General features: G+C 43.2%; 1 protein-coding gene across 2 annotated transcripts in view; it reads left to right on the top strand.

Annotated features, from left to right (window-relative positions):
- The first annotated feature begins 16169 nt into the window (after positions 1–16169).
- Positions 16170–25968, top strand: part of SENP5 (SUMO specific peptidase 5) — a 52210-nt gene continuing 42411 nt past the window's right edge. Inside the window, exon 1 of one of the 2 annotated variants that reach the window (XM_087725157.1) lies at positions 16170–16265. The gene's annotated coding sequence lies outside the window, so the exon portion shown is untranslated. Of the gene's footprint in view, positions 16266–16310; positions 16393–25968 lie in introns of those variants that run through there. The other variant, XM_087725156.1, reaches the window with a different exon arrangement.

Genomic DNA, 25968 nt, shown 5'->3' with positions numbered 1-25968 from the left:
GAGTAGAGGAAGGAAGGAGAGAAATGAGGAAGGAAGGAGATAAATGAAAATGGAAAGAAGGAAGGAGATAAATGAGGAATAAAGGAAGGAAAGAGACTAGAGAAAGGAAGGAGGGAAATGAGGAAGGAAAGAGGAAGGAAGGAAGGAGAGTACAGGAAGGGAGTAGATAGAAGAAGGAAAGAGGGAAATGAAGGAAGGAAGGAAGGAAGGAAGGAAGGAAGGATATAAATGAAGGAAGCAGAGAGTGTAGAGGAAGGAAATGAATGAGAAAGGAAAGAGGGAAGGAAGGAAGGATGGAAGGAAGGGAGGCTCTTCAAGTGCCCAAGGTTGAAAAACAATGGCCTGGAATGCCCCCTTTTAGCTCCAGTATTCTGAGAAATTAGACATCTCTTCTTTAGCAAAAAATAAGAGGCAACTTTCTCAGGACACCCATATATCCCACTTTGCTATCCAAAACACACCCCTAACCCTTTATGTTGTTGTTGTTATGTCAAAGCACCTGGTATGCCCAAATATAGGAGGAAGCATGCTGCTTCCCTTTGCCTTTCAGTTCCACCCTATATACCCCATCACAGCTTCCCTGCTGAGTTCTGGTCTGTGCCTGAACCCCCCTCCCCTCCAGAGCCCTCTGCTTTGCAGAGAAAGGATGGGTGGTGGGGTGACAGAGAAGATGGGTGCTTTATTAATCACCAAGAAATCCAGTCTGGGATCACCCTTTTAATCCCCAGCGCAAGAGCCTGCTATTAATACCCTTCAGTTCGAGACAAACAATTCCCAGAATTGCTGGATCAGGGGTGGGTTGCTGCCGGCATATGGCCAGTTCGGTGTGCAGAAAAATTTTGCTCCGCCCGTGTGCGCATTTGAACAAAAATAGGTCTGCCCATGCGCAAAACGTTAACAAATGAAAATAATTAAATTTGTGCAAAGAAAATTGCTCTGCGCATGCGCAGAAACGGAAATCAAGATGGCGCCACCTAGATGAACCAGTCCGGGGACGTGGCAGGCCTGGGTTGCTGCCGATTCCAGTGACCCAGGCCGCCAAACCACTAGCGGTTTGGATGAACTGGTCTGAACTGGTAGGAACCTCACCACTGTACTGGATCGGGGAGAAATAGCAGTCTCTTATTTAGTCCCAAATGAAAAGACACAGTTGCATGAGGAGGTGAAACTCAGTGGAGGAACATACATTCCTAATATTTCTTTCCTGGTATCATTCTTTTCTTTTACCGTCTGTGGTATTTTCAAAAGCCAAGGTCGTGATTTCATTTGAATTCTTTCAGGAGAAGCATTACAGAGGAGAAGAAAACCTGGTAACTGTTCTGACCCCCCCCCCCTCGTACACTCCGAGCCAAAGATGAGTTACGGCATTTAATTAACAGACCGACAGATCCTTGGCAGCAAACCGGCACAGACAATCTTGGGCAGCAATAAACACAGATAAGGCTTGGCAGCAATCCAGCCTGCCAAGCTCACAGTAATGTCCTCCGACATTCAATCTGCGTTGACTTGTGCAAAGAGGGGCCTGTGCACAAGGAGTCTTTTTATAGTCTGGTGAGGAGCCTAATGACCACCAGCTGAGTGCAATTACCTCCTGTAACTGCGCAACTGTTCCTGACGCCTAGTAGCTCTTCGATGGCGTGCATCCAGGAACAACTCACTGCTAGTGTCCGGCTCACTCTCTCTTGTCTCCTCCCCACTGGTCCACGGCTCAGTTGCCTCCTGGTGGCCAACCAGCCTCTCTGCGCCCTGCTCGGAGTCGGAACCCTGTCCAGGGTCCTCCACATCCTCCAGAGCCGACGCATAGGGCCCCTCGCTGTCGGAGTCTGGTGGCAGCTCCAATGGCTCCTGCTGGGCCACAACAGGTAACCTTCAGATGTTTTGGAGTAAAACCCTGATTGGTTTATTTTTACTTCATTATTTTATTTTAGGGTTTTATTTTTATTCTTTCTTTTCCTTTTCTGCAGCCGCCCAACTCAGCTGAGTGACTCTGGGCGGCAGTTTGGCAAGTTTGATTCTGACTGGATCAAGATTGACTCAGCCTTCCGTCCTTCCGAGGTCGGTAAAACGAGGACCCTGATCGTTGGGGGGCAAATAGGCTGACTCTGTAAAACCACTTAGAGGGGATTGTAAAACATTGTGAAGCAGTGTATAAGCGTAAGTGCTATTGCTATTCCGTTCCTTCAGTTTTCAAAAAAGCTTTTTCCAAGGGCCGTGGTGGCGCAGTTTTTAGAGTGAATCATTGCAGGCTAACTCTGCCCACAGCTAGGAAGTTCGATCCTGACCTGCTGAAGGTTGACTCAACCTTCCATCCTTCCGAGGTCGGTAAAATGAGGACTCAGATTGTCGGGGGAAGGTGCGGACTTTGTAAAGCGCTTAGAGAGGGCTGAAAAATGCTGCGAAGTGGTATATAAAGGGACCGCTTGCCAATCCCTTCTTTTGTGTATCGTTGTAACTTCACGGTCACTAAACAAATGGTCGTAAGTGGAGGAATACAGGTTGTCCTTAATGTACGGCCACAACTGAGCCCAAAATTGATGCTGTTCAGTGAGAAATTTGTGAAGTGAGTTTTGCCCCATTTTACTTGATCTTTTCTTGCCGCATTTGTTAAGTGAATCCCTGCAGTTGTTAAGTTAGTCACATGGTTGTTAAGCGAATCTGGTTTCCTCATTGACTTTACTGGTTAGAAGATCGCAAAAGGGGGTCACGTGACTTCAGGACACTGCCACTGTCGTAAATGTGAGTCACTTGTCAAGCATCTGAATGTAAAATCACATGACCATGGGGCTGCTACAACGGTCGTTAAGTATGAAAAACGGTCATAAGACCCTTTTTTCCATTGCCAGTCTAACTTTGAATTTGTTCACGATGCAAGACACTTAAAAAGTAATAAGACAGACGATCCAGCAGAGGGCGCTGAAGTCATGTCATTTTTATTTTTGTAACTTGTATTGGGTGATAAAGGCAAAAAGCATAAACTTATTTAAATTGTATTTCTTTCTCTCTTTAGGACTGCTCAGATAGATGGATGTGGGCATCCATCCTTGCTTAGCAGCTATATCTGGCTGATTTAGGTTGACAATAAATATCAAATGGATTTCGCTGATTCATGCGCATCAGATTAGTTCGGGGTTTTAGTTCAGCTTCCAAAGCACGTGGCTTTAATGCGTGTTTGTCTCTACAGTAGGATTGTCAAACTCAGGGCCCGGGGGCCAGAGGTAGTATTTGCCGGTTCTCCAAACTACTCAAAATTTCCGCTACCGGTTCTCTAGAACCTGTCAGAACTGGCTGAATGCTACCTCTGCCGCAGTGCCTCCGCCGGCAAAAATGGAGCTCGGGAGTGCTGCGGGAAGCCCGCCCAAACTTCATTTTCGCTGGCAGAGGGTTGCAGGAGACTGTCACAGCCAAAAACAGAGCTCAGGAGCCCATTTTCTCTGGCAGAGCAGTCCGGCCACCATAGGTGCCCCCAACACTAGTGATGTCGAGCTGGCCACGCCCACCCTGGCCATGCCCCATTCCCCCTCCCCTGGCTGAAATCAAACACAACTCTGATGCGGCCCTCAATGAAATTGAGTTTGACACAGTGGTGGGTTTCAAAAAATTTTGGAACCTACTCTGTGGGTGTGGCCTCCTTTGTGGGAGTGGCTTGCCGGCCATGTGACCCAGTGGGAGTGGCTTGCCGGCCATGTGTTCTCTCTCTCTCTCTCTCTTTCCTTCCTTTTGTCTCTCTGTCCCTTTTTTCTTTTTCTCTTTCATCTCTCCCTCACTTTTCTTTCTTTCTTTCTTTCTTTCTTTCTTTCTTTCTTTCTTTCTTTCTTTCTTTCTTTCTTCCTTCCTTCCTTCCTTCCTTCCTTTCTCTCTCTCTCTCTCTCTCTCTCTCTCTCTGTCAGTCTGTCTGTCTGTCTGTCTGCCTGTGTGTGTGTGGCCGTGGTGGGTTTCAAAATTTTTTGGAACCTCTTCTGTAGGTGTGGCCTGCTTTCCGGGTCCACTGGTGAAACCTCTTCGGTTCGGTAGATTTGACGAACCGGTTCTACCGAATAGGTGCGAACTGGTAGGAACCCACCTCTGGTTTGACACCTCTGCTCTACAATTTATAAATCGGTACCCGATATATTGTCCGCCTGTTCGTATTTGTACAGATCGAATGCGATGGTGTGGGCTGTTCCCTTCTGTGCTCTTGAGAAGACTAAATCTCACTGAACTCTGTGGAATGTACTTCTCAGTAAACATCTTTAAGTTTGTGCAGCCAGGCCTAATTGGCTTTCCGTGGGGAGAAGAGAAAATGCAAGAGGTTAAGACACGCAGAAGCCTCGAACCATTAGAGGCACATGGGAAAATTGAACTAGTCAGTGAGTCAATTCTTTACTAGAGTTAATAACCAGCGTTCCATCTAGAAAACCACACCGGTTAAAATGGATTAGATAATGAAAACATATTATGCAATAAAATCTGGCAAGGATAAAATACTAATCAAATAAACAGCCAGCTCTAAATGATTAGTCTAGCAGACTAAGTTTGCACATCGTATAGATTTTATTTTATGCACATTTGCTCTTACCTGGCCAGTATGGTTCCATTTATTTATTTTTTTGAATGTGCATAAAAGCTATACAACCTATAAACTCACATTAACCCAGGGTTAACCTTCGGACAAAACCAACCCAGGTCCCTGTCGTACTGAATCAAATGACTAAGGAAAATCCTTTGCGGAGAGATAGAGCAATAAAATCAAACTTTATATCTGTTGGAAGAAATGTCCATCTGGGTTCAGTTCCAAGTGGCGAGAAAGGCACTGGAAACACGGAGACTGCTTGGAAAGATGGTTTAATGGTGGACACTGGACAGGATCACATGGTTTGAGGTTCTGGGCAAAAAAGGGAAGAGATGCTGAGAGTGCCTGGGTTTTATACCCTCTCTGGGCTTTTGAATTTGAGCTTGTATTCCGATTGGTTGTCAGACTCCCATGGGACCATGCAGGGGCAACTCTGTAGGCTGTCCTGAGTCCCATGCTTGGTTGACTCTTGCGGGGTGATGATATAATGAAAGGGCTTTAGGATTGCTGTTATGGCTCTGCCTGAAGGAGGCAGACTTTGTTATGTAGAATAGACTGGCTCAGGCCTTAATGGTCCATTGACAAAGGTGGTGGGGTTGAGTGTCTGCCTCCCTTTTAGGGGGAATAGTCTGTCCTTTTAATATTTCCTAAAATATTTCATTTTTGGTAGGAGAAGGGTGGGTGCGAACTTCCTACATATCTAAAAGGAAAAGAGAGTAGATTTAAAATCATCATCATCATCATCATCATCATCATCATCATCATCATCATCATCATCATCACAGGTAAAACTTTTGTTTGATAGGGGATAAAAATTACAGGCAGTTCCAATCCTAATCTATAAAAGTTCTACTATAAAAAAGCATCAAAGAAAAACTTTAGGTTCCGGGTAAACCACAAATTAATGCTGGTCTGATCCTAATTTAGAAGAACTTCTGTTGAAAAGTAATTTCATGTGATATAAAGCTCACAAATACTGAATTACAGTAACATGATAAACATCAGGGGACTTCAATCAAAATATTAAAAAAATAGTCTTATATAATATTTCAAACTAAACTTCTTATCTGCTGTTTTGGATGACCAGATGCCTGAAGAGAAAGTCCGTTTCCTTTAGAGGCTCAGACCCAAATATTCCTTCTTTCTTTCTTTCTTTCTTTCTTTCTTTCTTTCTTTCTTTCTTTCTTTCTTTCTTTCTTTCTTTCTTTCTTTCTTTCCTTCCTTCCTTCCTTCCTTCCTTCCGTCCTTCCTACCTTCCTTCCTTCCTTCCTCCTTCCTTCCTTCCTTCTGTCCTTCCTTCCTTCCTTCTTTCTTCCTTCCTTCCTTTCTTTCGTCCTTCCTTCCTTCCTTCCTTCCTTCCTTCCTTCCTTTCTTTCTTTCTTTCTTTCTTTCTCCTGCAATTTCCAAAAGAATAAAATATTTTCCATCTGGACCAGCTGGAGTTGTGTGGAATCTCTCAAAATATAAATGCTGTCTGACTTAGTGGAATAGGGATTCTTTATTTAAAAATAAATAAAATCCCCACCTCACTAGAAATTGGCAATTCCAATGCTTGCTTAATAAAAATGGATAATCACAACTTGCTGTCAGGCAGAAATCTGTTTCCTAACTATGATTAATTAAATAAGCCATAATTGATTGAGTTCATCATGCCAAGCCACCCATCTGCAAATCATAAAAGGCACATATTTTCACGTGTAAAAAGTGTTTTTTTTTACCATTGAGTGATATCACCAGAAGACTGAAAGCCCCACTGATAAATTGTCTTCTCTTGTCTACAAAAGCACACTTTTCTTGTAAAAAGGTGGAATAAGAAACTGTATGACTTGACTGTTTCCAGCTGATGAATCTGAATTTTAGGATAGGGATGTGTACTTATCTCATGACTAAGAATTCATTGCTCTATTTCAGACTTCAGAATTTTGGGAGGAAGATGGGAGGTCATTTAAAAGATAGCCACAGAAGCCAAAAGAACAAAAAATGAGGCATCGTTTATCTTGTTTTCATTAGAGAAGAAGAACCACGAGCCCATGACTAAGTTTCTTTTGATTTTGATTTGATTTACTAATTTTAAATGGCTGCCAAGCAACAAATATTCTCTGGCTGTCTTTCAGACCAAGATGAACTGAAAAAATGCTAACATTGCAAAATGCAGGAAGTCTTTTAAATAGCAAAAAATGAAGCTTAATAAACTTTTCAGTAGTGACAGTAAGCAACAGCAGTTTAGATTAAAAACCATACCAAAATAGTGAGACTATATCATCCATCCATCCACCCACCCATGCACCCATCCATCCATCTATCCTCTACCTGTCTTTCTTCCTATCTATCTAATCCATCATCTACCATCCATCATCTATCTATCATCTATCTGTTTATCTATCTCTATCGTATCAACCTACCATTGCCAATTAAAAGGTTCAAAGCTACCTTTGGTAACCCTAAACTAGCTTCTTGTAGCTGGTTGCTTTATTTTGCTTGATGGGACATATAAATACTGTATTCCTTTTTGATTTGCTTTTGATTGATTGGTCAAGTGCCATAAACTGGTGTTGATTCTTGGCGAGCATATAAATCGGAGGTGGGAAACTATAGGCCCTTTATAACTTGTGGACTTCAACTCCCAGGCCGGCTCAGGAATTCTGGGAGTTGAAGTCCACAAGTCATAAAGGGGCCATAATTCCCTACCTCTGAACATAAATAATTGATCCTTTTCAGCTTGCACCCATTCCCATTGTAATAAAATCCATCTATCTTGCTGCTGATTGTATTCCTTGTCTCTTCTTTTATGCTTTGCCCATCATTATGGAGCTTTCTAAACAACCGTCTAGAGAAGTCCATATTTTGGATATGGTACTTTATGCATTATGGACTTCTCTAGAGAACTGTCCATCCATGCATCCATCCTCTATCTGTCTGTCTTCCTATCTATCTAATCTATCATCTACCATCCATCATCCATCTATCATCTATTTTGGATACTCTATGTATTATTGACTTGTCCAGAGAACTGTCCATCCATGTATCCATCTATCTATCCATGCATGCATGCATCCATCCTCTATCTGTCTCTCTTCCTATCTATCTAATCTATCATCGGTTCCACCACAAAACCGCGTTGGACTAAAGGGCGCTCGACAAAACCGCGTAGCTGACGTCATCACAGCGCGACAACAGCGCAGAGAAAAAAGCACACTGTAAACGCTAAACCTAAAATTAACCCCTAAACCTAAACCTAACCCCCTAAACCTAATCCTAAACCTAACCCTAAACCTAACCCTTAACCTAACGCTAAACCTAATCCTAACCCTTAACCTAACCCTAAACCTAACCCTAACCCTTAACCTAACCCTAAACCTAAACCTAACCCTAACCCTAACCCTAACCCTTAACCTAACCCTAAACCTAACCCTAAACCTAACCCTTAACCTAACGCTAAACCTAATCCTAACCCTTAACCTAACCCTAAACCTAACCCTAACCCTAACCCTTAACCTAACCCTAACCCTAACCCTAACCCTTAACCTAACCCTAAAGCTAACCCTAAACCTAACCCTTACCTTAAGTTGAATCGGCTTGCTTTCAAAGCGCTATTTAAAGTGTCCTTCTTTCTCCGCGCTGGCTGTTGTCGCCCTGTTGATGACGTCAGCAACGCGGTTTAATCGGGCGCGCTTTAGTCGAGCATGGTTTTGTCGTGCTACGCTATCATCTACCATCCATCATCCATCTATCATCTATTTTGGATACTTTATGTATTATTGACTTCTCCAGAGAACTGTCTATCCATGCATCCATCTATCTATCCATGCATGCATCCATCCATCCTCTATCTGTCTCTCTTCCTAACTATCTAATCTATCATCTACCATCCATCATCCATCTATCATCTATTTTGAATACTTTATACATTATGGACTTCTCTAGACAACTGTCTGGAAAAAGTCCATAATGCATACAGTATCCAAGATATGCTAGTTTGATCTTGGTAATTTGTGTCTTGAGTTGGTTGGCTTGATGATCCAATGGATTTGTTTTCTGGCCTAACCATAGTATCCACCAAAATTCAAAAGTGTCAATATGTTGTCTATCCTACTACTTCAAAGTCCACCTTTCGCTAGAAGGCCACAAAGGGAAATCACTGCCTGCAGAATTTTGTTCTTTGTAGGTAGACATAAATCCCAGCATCTGAATATCTTTTTGGGATGACTTCATGACTCCTCTACCAAGTCCTAGTCCGTGATACATTTCATGATTGCTTGTTCCTTTATTATTCAGTTATTCAAGACTAAGACATTTGTTATCTACCCCTTCAGAATCTTCATTGTCAGTTCTGAAGCTGGTTGCTATGCCTGTGTCATTAGTTGGGTCTGCGATATATTTAATCTTAATCCTTTTTCACTGTGCTCCTTGACTTTCATTAATAAGGTTGCAGATCATTTATACATTCAGGAATCAGAGCAGTGCCATCTGCATAGCACAGATTATTGATGTGTCTTCCTTTAAAACCAAAGCTCATCTTTTTCTAATCAAGCTTTTCTCAATATACGTACATTCAGCACGTAGGTTGAATAAATAAATAAGAGAATATTCAGCTTTGCCTCACTTCTTTGCCAACCAGACTCAGCCTGTTAGCAGATGGGACAGTAACTGGTGCATTTTCTGGTATCAACAGAACGGTGTACAGGCAGTCCTCGAGTTACAACCACAATTGAGCCTAAAATGTGAGTTGCTAAATGAAACATTTGTTAAGTGAGTTTGTCCCATTTTACGATTTTTTCTTGCCGGAGAAACACGGTTTATTAAGTGAATCTGGATTCCCCAATGATTTTGCTTGTTCGAAGGTCGCAAAAGATGACCACATGAGCCAGCAACAGTCATAGGTATGAGTCAGTTGCCAAGCATCTGAATTTTGATCCCGTGACAATAGCGATTCTGCAATGGTTGTTTGAAAAATGGTCATGAGTCACATTTTTCAGTGCCGCTGTAACTTGGAACGGTCACTGAATGAAGTGTCGTAAGTCGAGGACTACCTGTATATGCACAGTATGACACAAGTAGTCCTTGACTTATGACTGGTCACTTAGAGACTGTTTAAAGTTATAATGGATCGCCCTGGAGGTACTTACACCCTAGTTTGGGAGTTCCAATGGCTTGTCCAGCGCATGGCTGCATGTTGGGCATGTGGCAACCAGCCCACATTTATGGCCATTAGGTGTTGTGGCTCGCCGGTAGGGTTGGCAGCGGATTTGCACAGTGAGGAGGGTTGGGGAGGAACATGGGCCAATCTATTTCTGCATCGCCTATCTTCCTCCAGTTCAATTGTCTTGGCCAATGCTGTCAGAGGAACGGGTGACAAAGCTGGACACGTTTCATAGCCTGTGTGACTAACCTTGGACGGGGCCAGAATGAGAAGAGAAAAGGCTATTTGAACAAAGGAAGGCTGATGCTTGACACCCTTCTGTGATGGGAACAAGATGCAGCAACGTCCAGAGTCTGTGGCAGAAAGAAGTTGACGGGGCATGTTGGTGCCACAGCTAAGGGCAAGGAAAGGCCTTCAACAGAGAAGTGAAAATTTGCAAATAATGACAAATAACAATTTAAATGGACCTACAGTTTGCTCTAATGCAGAACATGCCGACCTGTGTGTACACTCAGCTTTTCAAGGCTTCACTGCTCTCTTTTCATTATGGGTTTTTTTTTGGGGGGGGAGGGTTCTTTTTATACCCTCCTTAGTGTTGTGGCCCACCAGCGGCCAGCAGAGCTGGCAGCAGATTTGGAGAGTGAGGAGGTTGGGGAAGAACATGGGCCAGTCCTGGAGGCTGGGGAAGGCTCTGATGAGGGCTCTGCGTCGGAGGCAGAGATGGGGCCAGAGCCGTATGCCTTCAGCTGCCTTCAGAGTCAGACGTCAATGGGGCAGAGGAACAGCTGGAGCCTGTTCCCAGTGTGCGCATGCACAGAGTTGCCAGACGAAGGGAACAGCTAAAGAACAGGGGTTGACTTGGGAATAAGGCCACAAGTGGATGATGAATGGCTCCTCCCAGAGAAAATAAAAGAGGAGCAAAAGGGGAGTGGAGTTTGCAGGAGACAATCAGTTCGCTTAATTGCTTCGTAACTCTTTGCGACGCCTTGCCAAGTCTTGCAGATATCAGCCTGGCAGCTCTCCAAGCCAGATAAGGTCTGTGATTGTAAATCCTCCCTTGAAAGACTTTGCTGGATGGGAATGAGAAGAATTCACAGCAAACTAATAAAAGGGGTTTTTGTCGGGACCAGGAGTTTGCTTCATGCTCTGGGGAAGCCTCGGTCAGAACAATTGCCAGTGTGGTCACATGTACATGTTTTATGACAGAAGCGGTCCACAGCGTATCGCTGGACCAGTTGCAGTGCTCACTTCACAATTGCAAAATGCCATTCTGGTAAAACAAAAAGTTGTGATTTGTTATTAATGCCTTATTCTACTGTAACCGATAGTGACAGTCGGAAGTCAATATAGCAATAGCAGTAGCAGTAGACTTATATACCGCTTCATAGGGCTTTCAGCCCTCTCTAAGCGGTTTAAAGAGAGTCAGCATATTGCCCCCAACAATCTGGGTCCTCATTTTACCCACCTCGGAAGGATGGAAGGCTGAGTCAACCCTGAGCCGGTGGGATTTGAACCGCTGAACTGCTGATCTAGCAGTAGCCTGCAGTGCTGCATTTAACCACTGCGCCACCTTGGCTCAATGTTCCTTTTTCTTTCCCTACCCTTCCTCACTTTTCTTTCCCCTTTCCCCTTCCCCTTCATTGTCCTCTTATTTGCATTTTTATTTTATAACTTATAATACTTTATAACCTAAGAAAAATGTATTCTGAAGAGCAAAACAAAACCCCTAAACAATTGCTGCAAAAAAGATTGTAAAATTGGGGGTCATGTGGTTGACCCAACTTGCAACCAATATGACTTTGGAACAGTAAACAGTAAAAGAGTTGGAAGAAACCTTTTGAGGTCATCTAGCCCAACCCCCTGCTCACGCAGGAGACCTGTACTAAGGATTCGAACCACTGAACTGTCGGCCTTTCTGATCAACAAGCTCAGTGTCTTAGCCACTGAGGCATGATAGGTAGGTTTCATTAAGGCGTTAAGTTGAGGACTATCTACAGCAGTGTTTCTCAACCTTAGCAACTTGAAGATGTCTGGACTTCAACTCCCAGAATTCCCCAGCCAGCGAATGCATTCGCTGGCTGGGGAATTCTGGGACTTGAAGTCCAGACATCTTCAAGTTGCCAAGGTTGAGAAACACTGATCTACAAAGTTTGTTTTCCTGTGGTCCCTTGGTACATGTTGTGGTCCCCATTATGTTTTTCACCTGTGGGCCCCTGGAGATCTCCTGGGACCCCAGGATACCATATGGTTTTTATCTGAGAATCCCTGGAGCTGTTGATTCATGTAATCTTTCATTGTGTTGACCTTTCCCATGTTCCTGCTTCTTGCAGTTTACGTTCCCATTGTAATTCTTTCTTTGCGGCTTTGAGTTTGGGCCCTCTTGGCGCACCCTTCCTGTTGTGCTCCCACTCATCCTTCCCAGGAAAACCTTCCCCACCGTAACCTTAACCCCTCCCTAGACGGAGTAAGTTGGCCAACTGACAAGAAAAGCAACGATCCGAAAAGGATCTATAAATATATTTGACTGAATGCGTTCCCAAACAGGTCTGTGCATAAAACTCCGACGTGGGGATGGAACATTTTTATGTTGTTTTGGTAGGTTGATATAAACTCATGAATGTGAAATGACATCGCTTAACACAAGAGAGCCGAGGTGGCGCAGTGGTTAAATGCAGCACTGCAGGCTACTTCAGCTGACTGCAGTTCTGCAGTTCGGCTGTTCAAATCTCACCGGCTCAGGGTTGACTCAGCCTTCCATCCTTCCGAGGTGGGTAAAATGAGGACCCAGATTGTTGTTGGGGGCAATATGCTGACTCTGTAAACCGCTTAGAGGTGGCTGAAAGCCCTATGAAGCGGTATATAAGTCTAACCGCTATTGCTATTGCTAAGAAACATAAAATAAAAGGAATGCTTAATAAAAGTGAACTCTATTAATATATTAATAAGAATTTGTTAACTGATCAATGTTAAGTAATCAATTTGTTAATAAATATCTGCAGGTCGCCACCTGTTTGAACTTTAAATACTTGCACGCATCCCCCCATTTGGTGAAACTTTTGCCAATCTTCCTTTTTGTGTTTCCTTGACCTGTAACCAAGTCTTAGTGAGTGAAATTGAACTAAACATATACAGGGTAGTCCTCGATTTACAGCAATTCATTTAGTGGCCATTCCAAGTTACAAAAGCGCTGAAAAAAGTGACTTTTGATCACTTTTCACACTTTATGACCATTGCAGCATCTCCACGGTCACACGATTTATATTTGGATGCTTGACAACTGACTCACATTTATGATTGTTGCAGTGTTGCGAGGCGATGCAATCATTTTTTGCGACTTTCTGACAAGCAAAGTCAAGGGGGAAGCCAGGTTCACTTAACAACCATGTTATTAACTTAACAACTGCAGTGATTCACTTAACAAATGTGTGGCCAAAAAGGTTGTAAAATGGGGCAAAACTCACTTAAGTTTCGCATCAACATAAATTTTGGGCTCAGTGGTGGCCGTAATTCCAGAACTGTCTGTATTCTCCCTCCATCTCTCCACCACTGTAAACCCTTTAGATAAAAAAAAAAAACTTCCTTGCTTGGATTCTGTAAAGACAACAATATGCTGAAATGCTCTTTTGTAATATCCAATAAGTCATTTGAGCCTCAGTATTCACAGAAGAAGGGACGCGGTGGCTCAGTGGCTAAGATGCTGAGCTTGTTGATCAGAAAGGTCAGCAGTTTGGCGGTTCAAATCCCTAAGTGCTGCATAGCGGAGGGAGCTCCCGTGACTTGTCCCAGCTTCTGCCAACTTAGCAATTCGAAAGCATGTAAAAAAATGCAAGTAGAAAAATAGGAACCACCTTTGGTGGGAAGGTTAACAGCTTTCCGTGTGCCATTTGTGTTTAGTCATGCCGGCCACATGACCAGGGAGACGTCTTTGCGTGACCCGTCAAAACCGCGCCCGACTAAACCGCGTCGCTGACGTCATCAACAGGGCGACAACAGCCAGCACGGAGAAAGAAGGGCGCTTTAAATAGCGCTTTGAAAGCAAGCCAATTCAACTTAATGTAAGGGTTAGGTTTAGGGTTAGTTTTAGGGTTAGTTTTAGAGTTAGGTTAAGGGTTAGGGTTAGGTTTAGAGTTAGGTTAAGGGTTAGGATTAGGATTAGGGTTAGGTTAAGGGTTAGGTTTAGGGTTAGGTTAAGGGGTAGGTTTAGGGTTAGGTTTAGGATTAGGTTTAGGGGGGTTAGGTTTAGGTTTAGGGGTTAATTTTAGGTTTAGGGTTTACAGCGTGCTTCTGTCTCCGCGCTGTTGTTGCCCTGTTGATGATATCAGCGACGAGGTTTAGTCGGGCGCGGTTTAGTCGAGCGCGGTTTTGTCGGTGAACCACGTCTTTGGATGGCGCTGGCTCTTCGGCTTTGAAACAGAGAAGAGCACCGCTCCTACTAGCACATACGTGCAAGGGGAACCTTTACCTTGATTCACATAACATGCCTAGTCCTGTTAGTAAAAGCAACATTGGCTCCATTTGCAAAACACGCTAAGCTTGACTTGAGTTCCTCTAAATTTGTCTCTCTGTGTAGCTAGGGGTGTTATTGTATGTAAAACCAGCCAGATTGATTTCATTTATGCTTTGGTACATTACGTCACCCCAGAAAACGGGTGAATTCAAAAACCAGGTTATTCACACCACACACTGAGTCACCAACCAGCCAGCGCCATTCAGCTTGGATCGTTTGTGTGTCGCTGACTCATAAAGTCAACTTTCTAGTTCAAGGGATAGTGCAAACCTTGGATGAAGTGTGTGAACATTGTGCCTAATGCTTCAAGTGAAATTAAATATATAATAATAGGGCTGGCCCTAGTTCCCAGAAGTTAAAAAAGAGAAGTCTTAAGTACCGTATATACTCGAGTATAGGCCGACCCGAATATAAGCCGAGGCACCTAATTCTACCACAAAAAACTGGAAAAGTTATTGACTCGAGTATAAGCCTAGGGTGGGAAATGCAGCAGCTACCGGTAAATTTCAAAAATAAAAATAGATACCAATAATGTTTTTGAATATTTATTTCAAAGAAAAACAGTAAACTAGCGGTGTATTCAATGAAATACTTCACTCACCTCATGATGCTGAAGTCCCGCTGTGATGATGATGTCCCGTGCAGCCGCGGGAGCGATGTCCCGCCTCCTATGACACACGGCACAGTGATTCCTATCATTGGATCACTGTACCAGAGGAGGTGGGACATCGCTATGTGGCTGCTTGCCATAACAAGGAGGAGGTGGGACATCGTTGCAGAGCGGCAGGAGGGGGAGGAAGGGGAATCGTAAGACAGCCCTGCATTACATTAGAACGTGAGGAGGGGGGATGGTGCGGTGCGCGCTGCGCGGCAAACTGACACAGAGGGAGGGGAAACTCACAGGGGCACTGGGCCATTCACGAGTGTCACCCAGCGGCATGGCCCCGCCCCTTTTTCTCCTCCATTTCGGGCAAATTTTTCACTGACTCGAGTATAAGCCGAGGCGGCTTTTTTCAGCCCAAAAAGTGGGCTGAAAAACTAGGCTTATACTCGAGTATATACAGTAAGCAGCAATGCATATCGGAAAGGAGACTTGCCGCGTAAAATATTCTGGCAAGAATACGACAAGAGTGCAGGAAAGATCCCCCTTTTTCAGAAAGATGAGACCTGCCAGAACATCATCCTCTCCATTCAGGTTTCCATCTAAGTTATGCTCGCCCCTGAATACTAAATATTTCTAGTGTCGGAAGAAATCTCCTTCTGGGTTCAGTTCCAAGTGGGGGAAAAGACACTGGAAACATGGAGGCTGCTTGGAAAGATGGTTTACTGGTTGAATTTATATCCCAACAACCTTATTAGGTGGGTTGGGCTGAGAGTTGGCTGCCAAGTATCAAGCTTGAGGTCAAATAAGGACTTTAATGTTTAACTTTACATTAAAAGTCCAATCTTTTAAAAACAATGCCCTCACAAGTTATTTCCACTCTAATAAAGCAGAGTTCACATTTCTGCACTACTACATGGTTATGGTCCATGTCCACAAACTCACTCTTCTGACGTTCAAATAAATGCGCCACCCATCATTCAGACATTCAACATAAACACGTAACTGAGGCCTTTACGCGCTTCAACAGAATGCCCCGCCCACAAATAGGGGAGGGGCTTCTTCTCTACTCTTTCCCCGTTTTCTTATTGGACACCCGAAGGGGAGAGCGAAGAACCGCTTGTATCCTAGCAACGGGAAATCAATCGCGCAGGCGCACCTTAGCCGCCCAAAAAAGGAGGGGATTTGGTCGCGCAGGCGCCTTGCTCCCTCTCTTTTCTCTAACAGAAATGACGGCAGCGCTTCCCCAGTTTTTTTTTCTTTACTGCTCCGCCCCCGTACCGATTCCCCTCCCTCTCGCCGGCGCACAGACGCATGCGCAGAACGCCCCCTCCTTCCTCTCCCTCCTCTCCCTCTTCCGCCCCCCGTCGCTCTCCCCGCCCGTCGCTTCCGAGGTTTTGTCGCTGGAGGATGACGTAGGCTTGCTGGGGCCGGTCGCCGCCGTGTAGCTTGTGGGAGCCTGACCCACGTGAGTCGTTGCCGAGGCGGTTGCCGGGTGCTGTCGCTCCGGGGAGAGTGGTGGGAGGGGGGGACGGGAGCAGGAGGTGGGGGGACACCAGCCCTTCTCGGAGGCCGGGATGCGCCCAGCGACGAAGGTACGCGCGGCGGGAGGGGGCGTGGTGATCCGGGGGCTCGCGTGCCTTCCCCCGCCGCGCTTCCTGCGGGGGAGGGGCGGGGAGTCACGGGTGGGAAGGGCCGGCTTTCGGCCTAGTAGACACCCCCCCAAATTCCTCCAGACGGAATCCTCTTAGGGGTGGGGGTTCCCGTGGGGAGTTGGGGGTGTCTTTCCCCCTAACTTCTGGGGAAGGATTGCCTGGGAGGGTGGCGAGGATGGGCGTCCATTGAGGGAAGCAGGTGCCTCCCCGGGGAGGTGGGGAGGGCGGCGGGAGAGGAGGGAAGCTCTGCGCTCCCAAAGGGCTTTGATTCGGGTCAGCGCCAGGCTCCCCTCGGCCCGTTTCTAATGAAATCTAGAATAGGAATGGGAAGAGAGGAGAGAATAGAATAGAATTCTTTATTGCCCAAGTGTGATTGGACACACAAGGAATTTGTCTTTGGTGCATAACCTCTCAATGTACATAAAAAGACAAGATACATTTGTCAAGAATCATAAGGTACAACACTTAAGGATAGTCATAGGGTACGGGTACAAGAAGCAATCAGGAAATCTATCCAGCAGAGGCACACACAGTACACCCCCGGTTCTGATGACCTCGATAACCCCGGGAGCGCGATAACCGTTTCCTTTCGGTTCAATTTTAAGGTGCCCACAAAAGAGCTCCGAGGGCGCTTTAATTTTTATTTAATGTATTTATTTTGTCAAGCATGAATTAGATAACAGATATAAGTATAAACATGATTATGAAAACATGAAATGATACAAATACAAGGGAACATTAGGACAGGGATGGTAGGCCTGTTGGTGGGCTTATGCACGACCCTTACAGACTTTTTAGGAATGGGGTGAGATCAACAGTAGATAGTCTAAGGTTGAAGCTGTGAGGGTTTGAGGATGTAACAACGGAGTCAGATAGAGCATTCCAGGCATTTATCACTCTGTTGCTGAAGTCGTATTTTCTGCAATCGTGTTTGGAGTGGTTTACCATACGTTTGTATCTATTGTGAGCTCAATTGTGTTGTGGTTGAAGCTGAAGCAGTCATTGTAGCAGATAATTTTATGTACTACGCTCAGGTCGGATCGAAGATGGCGAAGTTGTCACTAAGCCCAAAATTTCAAGTCTGGTGGCATAAGCTATTCTGTTGCGAGCAGAGGAATGTTTCTAATAAAATCTATCCAGATGATCTCGATAACCCTGGGAGCATGAGAACCGTTTCCTTGGCTTCGATTTTAAGATGTCCACAAAAAAAACTCCGAGGGACTTGAGGCAACAAAACGAACATGGCTTCTTTCCCCAGGCAATATTTTCCTCTCTTTCCTCAATAGAATCTGAAGGTCCAGCCATTTAGAACCTGATGCTGTTTTTTTTTTTTTTAAAGGAGTCCTAACGCTGGTTATTGTGACTTCTGTTTATTTAGGATACTCGCTGCCAAATAAAACCCCACCTGCAAAAAAAAATTTAATGGTTTCTCTGTGCTCTTAAGAGGTATGTTGTAGTAGCAAGAACTGATTGGCGCTCTGACACAAAACACATCTGGTTGAGCTCTGGCCTCCCTCTCCTTCAATAATATTACTTGAAGCAAAAACATACTCTTTTCCTGTTAAATAACTGGCAGTCGGAATGGAAATAACACTTAGACTTATCTACCGCTTCATAGTCCTTTACAGCCTTATGCACATCTTTTTTTTATTATCCAGTGATCTGCAGGAACTAAAACTTTTCCCATAGAGGAACTATCGAAATTGACAGTGAAGGTTAGAGCTCCAGAAAGTAATGACTGTATATGCATGCTGGGGAGTGTTAGGGAAACTAAAAGAGATTGTGAATCAATGTTGTCTGCTGAGATTTCTTTTCACTATGGTGTGGAGAAGATAAGGATGCAAAAGGAGTGAAAATGATGATATATCTAATTTCAGAAAGATGATTCAGAGAATATAAATACATGCTTATATAAAAGCATATTTTCAGTAAAGTAACAGTAAAATAAATGTTTCATCTTAGATTTTCCAATGAAAAAATATCAGAATAGGAGGTAATTATATATATATATATCTAAGAAAGCAGGGGTGAGCATGAAGTATGACATCTGCTTTAAAGATATACAGACAGGGCTGTGTATCTTCTTTGAAGATCCTTACTAGAATTAAACCTGAAGGGAAGGGGGTGCACACATTCAGGCTGCAAATTGTACAGAAATAAGTTGCTGATGCCAAGCAGATTTTGTGGGTTGTTTTTTTTTACTTTTTCTTTTCTGCTGAGAATTTTTTTCACAAGATGTCTGAAAAAGCTGTTTGGAAGTACTTCTTGTATTTTTTCAAGGGCAAGCACTTTATTCCTCTTGGCTGCGGGGGATGGGGGGGGAACGGGACCCAGAACTGTTTAAAGCACTTGGGTTCAATGCATTTTGCTATAGTTCCATTCAAGGAGGTGCGAAGATCCAGATCCTACCTTCGTAATATTTGAGTTATTAAATAAAACTGATGATCGGGGTTGAAATTTAAATTAAATCAGACATTTAATTTATGGAACGTGCTTCCACAGGTTATGCTGACAGTTGCTAATGGGTGGATTTAAGGCGGATGAGACAACCTGTAAGATAATGCTGGTAGAAACTCCTAGTCAGGAGAAATCCCTTTGTGTCTTGTTTGTGGTTCTCAAGAGACCACCTGATGGGGTCATTATGGAAAGGTGGCGATTGATGTTGATGTGCATGGATGGTTGGTCTGATTCCACAGATTTTTACAGTGCTCGGAAAACGTCAAAAGCCATTTTCGTATTTCAGAGATCTTTTACCGAATCCAGCGTGAAGAGATAGAACTGATGTAATGGTCACTGGTGAATATGCATGCTTGTACTGATTATACTGACATACTTAAGAAGCGGGATAAGAATAAACGGGTGAGTGTTACATTGGCAGCTTATGTGGAAACAACCATCTTGATTATTAAACGGTTGCAGATGGAAGAATAGGAAGCATAAAGATTTGGACTTACTTACTTGGACTTAATCTTCGTAAATGTCAACGTCCATAAGGCATAAAGATTTCACATTATAAAATTCCGTTCGCCAGAGCTGTTTTGTAGGTGGAAGAACTAGATATGCTTAGGATCTGATTTGTTGGAAATTATTTTTAGGACAGTCTTTCCTCCACTCTTTATTCTTTTCCCCTTGCATAAAGAAAAGTCTGGCCAAGAGAACCAGACAAGGTCTTAACCAGATGCTGATCAGCTTAATTCTAAAAACATGGAGACTTTTCAAGTTCATAGTGCATTACGTCAGTGGCTCTCAACCTTTTCTACACCACTGACTCCCTTTAAGTACCTTTTGTGGTCGCGGACCACCAAGTCCTACTTCAAGATTGAAATCATAACATTTGGTCCAAGCCTTCACGATCCCCCCGTGTTGACATCACATCTGTGGACTACAGGTTGTGTGAACCACTGCATTTAGTTAAACAAAGAACTGCACCCTACTCCATGTATGTTGAAAGTGGTATATTGCAGGGAAGAGCACAGGTGCCGGTAAATGCACGGTGTACTGCTTGCCTTCATAATCTGAGGTCTGGCATGTACTTACAAGTCAGCTTGCTCTGACTTTGGGACAGTGTCTATGTTGCAGCATATTTCTAGGGTGTGACAAGCTTGTAATTTAGCAATTTTAAACAGGCTAGTATTTAACAGCTTCCCCGACAGCCATAGGCAATAGGGAAAGTGATGCAGGAGAGGATATGGAGCTCCAGTGCTGATGAACGAGTTGACTGGGAAAACAACAGATTGCTCCTTTGGTTCCTTTGCCATTTGCACAGGGAGAAAGAAATCCTTCCTCTGCAGCCACCAGGGAAGTATCAGACATTCCATCCTGTAGAGCAGGGGTCACCAACCTTTCGGACTTCAGGGACATCTAAATTCATAATTTCAATTTTTTAAAAAGATAAATAGTATCTAGTGCAATATAGAAAATGCAAATAGGTTTTCTGCGGACCACCAAAATTTTCTCGTGGACTGCCCGCCAGTTGGTGACCACTGCTTTAAAGGCTGATGACTTCTTTGTTAACATCTTGCAGGCTATTAATCTGTGATCTGATTTTTAAAGTTGAGTTTAGAATTTTGGTAGAAAGCCTTTTATGTTAAAAAAAAGTTTTTTGTAGAGTAGGAGACGGGCCTGTGATATTGAGGTGAGGGGGTAAGAAATCTGAAAGATATGGATCCTGGTTTCTGCAAATTTTGAATGTAGCCTATTTTTATCACATTGCTGGGAAAACGGTGTGTTTCAAGGCCAGGATGGCTTGAATTTAGTTTTACAAAGCCGAGCTGGTGGAGAATGAGTGATGTCATGACATTATCCTCATTTACGATTGAGAACAATGAACTTAAAATGTGCAGTTCTCTCCTCTGCCAGTGTTATATTTTGGGGGGTGGGGGGGACGAACGGAAGAAGGTTTTGAGTTGTGTGCAAACTTTTTGAAATGGTTTCCAATGATAACATCTCAGAATCTCGGCTACTTTTCCTCATCTCTGGGTAGAGCAGGCATCTTCCAATTGTGTCTTTCAGATATTTTGATTTTAATTTCTGCGTACAGTGTGCAGCCTGAGCAGATTTGAAGGGCAGCAAGTCAGTTGAAATGCGTTTGTTGTTTTTCTCCTGGATTTTAAACCAGTCATGACTCAACAGCTGGACTAAAGTGGAAGAAAGCTGAGTATAGTCCATGTCCAAACATTTTTTGGGGGGGGTGTATGTGCCATTTTACCTCTCCAGAACATTGTGCTGCAATATTGTTTTAATACTTTTATATTTTTGTGATTATTATGCCGTCCCATGTAGCAAAACTGCTTAGATAACTAGAGTTCCCCACATTTTTCAGTAGTTCTTCTGGCACTGAACAATTGCCCACTTCTGCTTGTGTTGCTTTTGTTACTTGCCAATATGTGGTCAGTCAGTAACTGTTTACACAAGAATAAAATGTACAGTTTTCCAGAAACGTGCTGTTTAGCAGACAAACATTTTCAACAAGAGATTACTAATAATTGAGTTTTAAATATATACAGCATGTGAAACCATGTATATAGTCTTCCGATATTTTGGACCTTTGAGAAAATACCTTGACTTACTGCCAGGAAAATTTCTGAGAGTGAAACCTTGGTAAAGTCTGAAAATGTTTCATTTGTACTTGTACTGTACTTGACGCCTCTTCACCCATCGTGGGTATAGGCGACTTCCATGGAAATTTGACGCCACTGTAAAGGAATGGATACGGCGATCCATGGAAGCTGTTTCGGCTGGATATACCCAAGGGGACGCCAGTCCCAAGGGTCGACAGAGCCCGATTGGTGGGAACGGGGGGGCACCACGTGAAGGCCGGGTTGTCGTTTGATAGTTGAGAGGCTTTGCAATAAGCGTTGCAATGTATATTTTGCGCATCAACTATCCTTGCCCGCCCATGTTTCAGGATTTCGATTGTTTGCAGTTCCTTGGGGGGAAAATCCCAAGCCAGTGCTATATATTATTTGATACCAAGCATAAGCTTTCTGAAGCAGAAATAATAGCATTCTCTGTGTGTAAGTTTAAATTTGGGGATCTTCGCATATTCACCTGATTGATTTATGTATTTAGGGAAAGGGCCTCAAATCGTAATTTCATTTCAGGTGAATTTTCTGTTGTCGACTTTCGTTAAAAAGACAGCAAGGAAAATTTTATCAGTTTGCATGTTTGGAACAATTACAGGTAGCCCTCAACTTATCGCCATTCATTTAATGACTGTTCAAAGGTCATAAAGAGGGGCAAAATTCACTTAACTCACTTAACGACAGAAATTTTGGGCTCAATTGGAGTAGCAAGTCGAGGACTACGTCTGTGTAAAGTGGAATCAAGTTTACAGCTAAAATCGTGAAGGCCGGGTTGTCGTTTGATAGTTGAGAGGCTTTGCAATAAGCGTTGCAATAAGCGTTGCAATGTATATTTTGCGCATCAACTATCCTTGCCCCCCTTCACGTGGTGCTCCCGTTCCCACCAATCGGGCTCTGTCGACCCTTGGGACTGGCATCCCCTTGGGTATATCCAGCCGAAACAGCTTCCATGGATCGCCGTACACAGTGGCGTCAAATTTCCATGGAAGTCGCCTATACCCACGATGGGTGAAGAGGCGTCAAGTACAAGTACAGCTAAAATCTTTCCTTTTTAATGGCAAGGATATACAAAAAGCATACATTCAGGAAAATTGGCTAGAAACTAACGTAGTTATTTGTAAAATGTAAAATTTGTAAAAGTATGTTCCAGAAAAATAACGCTTGGGGAAAAGAATACCGTATTTTTCAGACTATAAGACGCACCGGTGTATAAGATGCACCAAGATTTCGAAGAGGTATGTAAGAAAAAAAAAGTTTTTGTCCTCTCCAGCCCCCAGGAGCACTCTGCAGGCTCCAGCAGGGGGAAGGCAACCCTCCCCCATGTTTGCGAAAAACGGGCAGAAAACCAGCTGGGGGAAGGCAAAAACGCCTCAGTTTTTTGCAAAAACGGTCTGTTTTTCGCCCATTTTTCACAAAAAAGAGATGTGGAGGCGGGGCTTCGGGAGGCCCAAAATGGCTGTATTTGGTGTATGAGACGCACCAACATTTCCATACTCTTTTAGTGGGGGGGAAAGGTACATTTTATACTCCGAAAAATACGGTAGGTGTTTTGTTATTTTCATCATGGAAATTTGAAATAGTCCCTTTCCTTCTTTGTTTTATAGCAGTGAGCCACAAAGTAGGATGTGGTCTAGACTAAGTACTACCACCACTCAACCTATAGAAAAATTGGGTAGGGGAGAGGGTTTTTTTCCCCTATTTTAAAACGCCTTTTTAACACTGGAAGAATAATTAAGCAACTTTGACAATCAATGCATTGTTTAAAGCATCCATCAGAAAACAGATACTAAAGAAGCAACAGCAATAGACTCACACAGTAGCTGCGACATAACAGCAAAAAATTTTTTTGTCTTGCTGCTTCTTTCTGATGCACATGTTTGCACAGTTAACATTTTTCCAGTTATTCCTCCAAAGCTTAGCAAAGAGATAAACCTACATAATTTTCTGTATGGCATTTGTGAAACTGAAAACCCAGTAGTAGTGTTACTTAATTTTATTTTCCAAAAATTGTGGACAACCCACTCGAGACGTGCCAGTGAATAATGAAGCAGGGATAAATCAGAACACAATAATAATCGGAATATTAAAAATCCGATAGTCAATATACATAGCCGAGACAGGCACTTGCAAACAATTCAGGCTGAAGGCGCATTTGTTGAAGCTTACAACAATAAAAAGGAAGAAAAGGAAAGCAGAACTAAAATAACAGAATAAAATAAGCCATGACAAAGGAACACAATGAAAATAATGCAATATTTATATTCCACCTTTATTATTTTTATAAACAATGCAAGGCGATGAACACACTTTAATACTCCTCCCTCCTCTTATTTTCTCCGCAACAACAATTCTGTGAGATGGGTTGGAAGGAGAGAAAATGGCCCAAAGTTACCCAGATAGCTTTCAGGCCTAGGAATGGATTTATTATACTCAGTTTCTTGGTTCCTAGCCTGATGCCTTAACCTGCACATTTTGGAGTGAGAACATTCTAGAGAACAGAAAATGTTAGGGCCAGCAACACTGTGTTACAAACCATGGACTTCTTCACTTCCTTTAAATATGTGCAGTTTCTCTGTAGATTTAAGACTAAAGTACCATGTGGCAGCCTGCCTACTTTTGTGGTCCTTAAAATAGAGCATGAGGAAGCAGCAAAGTGCTGCTTTTTAAGTCCCCATTTTACATGTTTTGAATAGTGAACGTTGGAGGTACTTGGAGTTTTGATCATTAAATACACATTCATTTAAAGCTCAGAACATACGGTTTTTGGATTGGCACCTTGTTACGAATGATTTAAATACATATTTCAGTTACACTATTAATCCAGATTGGAGGAATAAGCATCACACACAATTTTTTGGGTGGGTGGGTGGGAATCCTCATGATTTTTAGAAATCTTGTACTACCAAACAAGCATAATTTTATATCCTGTGAGTTGTGTATGTTCTGGATGGCGTTGCAATTTTGCAATCCTCCATTTTAGCTGGCTCTCTGTCTTCAGAGGAATTAAAAAGGAATGTTCTTTTTTTTACTTAGCAAGCACCTGGTCTTTCATTTTTTGTAAACCAGTTCAGAAGATTTCCCTTCTTTCTGCCCATCAGTCCTTTTTCTTCATCTCCCCCCCCCACACTTTTTTTTTTACCCCGAGATTCTTTATTATTATTACTGCAAGGTGGGGTTGAATGAGCTCTGCACTGATTAGCTCTCAGTGGTAAAGATGACCTTGATAGGACAAAAGCTGATTGCTTCAGTCACCTGCTGTAATAAAAGATCAGCTCACCTTTGTTTGGCTCCTACATTACATATCACCACAGCTATTGGTACAGAGGGCTTCAAGACTGGTTTTCTGAGATCTGAGAGTGATACCTCCAAAGGATGAGACAGTTATACACAAATGGCAATGATTTGAGTCATGCCGGCCGCAGTTACGGATGTAGTCTTCGGTGTAAATGGTATTTTGTATTGGGATTTTGAGTTCAAATAGCCAGTTCAGTTTTTGTTCCTGATTCAAGGCTCCTAACCAATTTTCAATTTTCAATTTTTTTTAGAACCTCTTCTGTAGTTGTGGCCTGCTTTGTGGGAGTGGCTTGCCAGCCATGTGACTGGGTGGGTGTGGTCAACTTGTAAAATGTGGTGTAACTCACTTAACAACGCTCTTGCTTGGCAACCAAAATGTTGGCTCAGAAACTCTGGGATTTGAAGCACACAAGTCTTAAAGCTGTCAAGTTACAAGACCCTTGCACTCCTAACCCTTTAGAAAAAAAACCCCAGGGGTGTTCAAACGTGACAGCTTTAAGACTTGTGGACTTCAACTCCCAGAATTCCTCCTCTTGCTCTTCATCTTGATGATGTGCGGACGGGCAGAGGGAGGGAGCTGGAACCGGTTCTAAACGGCAATGTTGATTTGGGGAACCTCTTCTATGGAAGAGGTTAGAACTGGCAGGAAACCACCCCTGCTCCTAACAACAATGATCCGAAATATCTGAAGGACATTTGCCGGGGTGGTGGTGGTGGTGGTGGTGACTGGGAAGGAGTGTGAATGGATAGGGTAGAAAAGGCAGCACTGAAGAAAGAGATGATTAAAACTGTGTGGGAGTGAGATTGTAATCGGATCATTGTTTATAGAACAGATTTCAAGTGTTCCAATCAAGGCTCTTCCCATACGCCTTGAAATAAAATTAGATCACTTCCCCACTTTATTCCTGTAATAAGTTACTGCAAATCAGACCATTGTCTGGATACACAGTGGTTTGCCTAAGGATGCCTAGCAATTTCATGGCTGAGATACAGGTAGTCCTCGACTTACAACCACAGTGGAGCCCAGAATTTCTGTTGTTAAGTGAAACATTTATCAAGTGACCTTTTTTCCATTTTCTTGCCACCATTGTTAAGTGAATCACTGCAGTTAGATAAGTTAGTAACACGGTTATTTAGT

The sequence above is a fragment of the Thamnophis sirtalis genome, unplaced genomic scaffold (genome assembly GCF_051295495.1).
Source record: "Thamnophis sirtalis isolate CommonGarterSnake01/CBP01778 unplaced genomic scaffold, rThaSir2_p1.2 scaffold_11, whole genome shotgun sequence".
Classification (NCBI taxonomy): domain Eukaryota; kingdom Metazoa; phylum Chordata; class Lepidosauria; order Squamata; family Natricidae; genus Thamnophis; species Thamnophis sirtalis.
The sequence above is the reverse complement of the archived record's forward strand: the minus strand, read 5'-3'. Positions and strand labels throughout refer to the sequence as shown.